Consider the following 2107-nt stretch of genomic DNA (forward strand, 5'->3'; position numbering starts at 1 on the left):
CTGTTTGGGTACATACGGCCCCCCTTTGTCTCTTTGGGTGCACGTGCCCCCCTCCCCTTGGCCTGTTTGGTTGCATCTGTGCCCCCCCAGGCCTGTTTGGGTGCGTCTGCCTCACCTGCTCTTGGCCTTTTTGGTTGTGGATGCCCCACCCCCGGCCTGTTTGGTTGCGTGCACACCCCCCCGTCGGTTTCTTTGTGTGTGTGTGTGTACCCCCTCTTGGTCTCTTTGGGTGCACGTGCCCCCCTCCCTTGTCCTTTTTGTGTGTGCACACGCTCCCCGCCTTGGCCTGTTTGGGTGCACACACCACGCAGCTTGGTCTCTTTGTGTGCGCACGCCCACTGCCTTGCCCTTTTTGGGTGCTCGCACCTCCCAGTTGGCCTGTTTGGGTACACTCGGCCCCCCCTTGGCATGTTTGGCTGCATGCACCCCCCCTTATCTTTTTTGGGTGCACGCACACCCTGCTCTTTATGTAACTGTCTATCTGAATATCTGTTGTGCTTTTTTTTCTAATTCTTTCTGCTTTGTTCTCTTTTTGTTGTTTTCTCTCTCTTCCTCCCTCTATCCAGTTCCCTGTAATTCTAAAATCCTGCGCCCCCCCTAGGTCTCTCTGTATTCTGTCTGTGTGTGTATCATTCTCTGTCCCTCTGTGCTGTTCTGTTGTCCTGCTCTGTCCCTTCCATCTCTCTCCTCTACTCCCCTCCTCTTATTTATGGCTCTATCTCCCTGTTCCTGAGGTTCTCTACTCCATCTCCCTATCCTCCTCCTTGCTGCACTCCATTTCTCTCTCCCTCGACACCCTTGTGTGCTTCCCTGTCCCTCTCTTGTTCCCAGTATCCCGTTTTCTGTCTCCCTGTCCCACACCTCTTCTCTACCTCCCTATGTCCTTCCTCCTGCTTTCCTCTTCCCTCTTTTCCCTCTGTCCTGCTGCCTTTGGGCACTGAGCCTTGTAGCCAACTCACTGCTAGAATTCTGATGCATGTGAAGGAACAAACCTTTGCTGCTTCCTTTGTGCTCCTGGATGTGTTTCCAGCTGCTCAGCTTGGGGCCAGTGGCTGTAGTTGGGTCCAGGGGAGGGGGTGATGTGCTGTGGGACTGGGATGATGGCCCCCTGTTCCCAATGTTCCCAGCTATGGGCTGGGGCAGCCCAGGTGGGACCCATGAAGTGAGGATGGGGCTGGGCCAAGGGTTTAAAAAGGCTGCAGGTGGGGATGGGCCAGGGCAGCCCCAGGTGCAGCTGGTGAGGTTGAGGATGCAGCTGGCACTGCTGTGCCAAGGGGCTCTAGCTGAGGAGAGGGCTGCCTGGGCATGCCTGCCTGCAGGAGCTGGCTGAGGAGTGAAACCAAGGAGCTTCCACAGGCAGCTGCCTCCAGCAAGGAATGGCTGGTCCCCACAGCAAGGAAGGATCCCTCCTAGCCATCCCTGACAGAGCACACCTCCAGCACATGGCACTGGGAGCTCGGTGCCTCCGTTTTCCGCACGTGTGAGCCACTGTGCTTGTGGGAAGCCTCATGGGAGAGGAGCGTCAAGGCACCCGCTGCCTCCTCCTGGGTGGGCGAGGGTCAGGCAGCTGGCACTGCAGAGGAAGAAGAGGCAGAGAGAGAAGCCTCAGGGCAGTGTAGGTCTCCTGCTGGGGCCAGGAACTGCGGTGAGTTGCATATCCCCTCGTGTGCGTCCCAGCCCATCCCTGACATGCTTCTCCAGATCTCTGCCTGCCTCCTTGCCTGTCCCTGCCTCTGTCTCCCTTTTGGGCTGTCGGGCTCCCCGAAGCTTTTTGCTCTTCTGGTAGCAATGCCCTGTACACCGTCGCCTTCTACATTTCCTTTCTATGCCTCTCCCTTTCCGGCCCCTCACGTGCTATCATCTCATTCTTCCCACACTGCCTTCTTCCCCATTGATTGTGAAAATTGCATTTCCAGGTCTCCCTCTACCCAGCCACCTGTCTCTGCTTTCAGCGACTCCCTCTGCTCTGCACCTCGTCACCCTTCCCATGCCCTTTCCCTGTGGCTGTCTATTTGGCTCCCTCTCCTGATATTTCACTTCTTACCCCTATGGCCAGTACCCCATTGCTTTCTAAATTTTCTCCCTATGTCTCCATTTATCCAGTTCT

This window comes from Pygoscelis adeliae, unplaced genomic scaffold (genome assembly GCF_000699105.1).
Source record: "Pygoscelis adeliae isolate BGI_AS28 unplaced genomic scaffold, ASM69910v1 Scaffold649, whole genome shotgun sequence".
NCBI lineage: Eukaryota > Metazoa > Chordata > Aves > Sphenisciformes > Spheniscidae > Pygoscelis > Pygoscelis adeliae.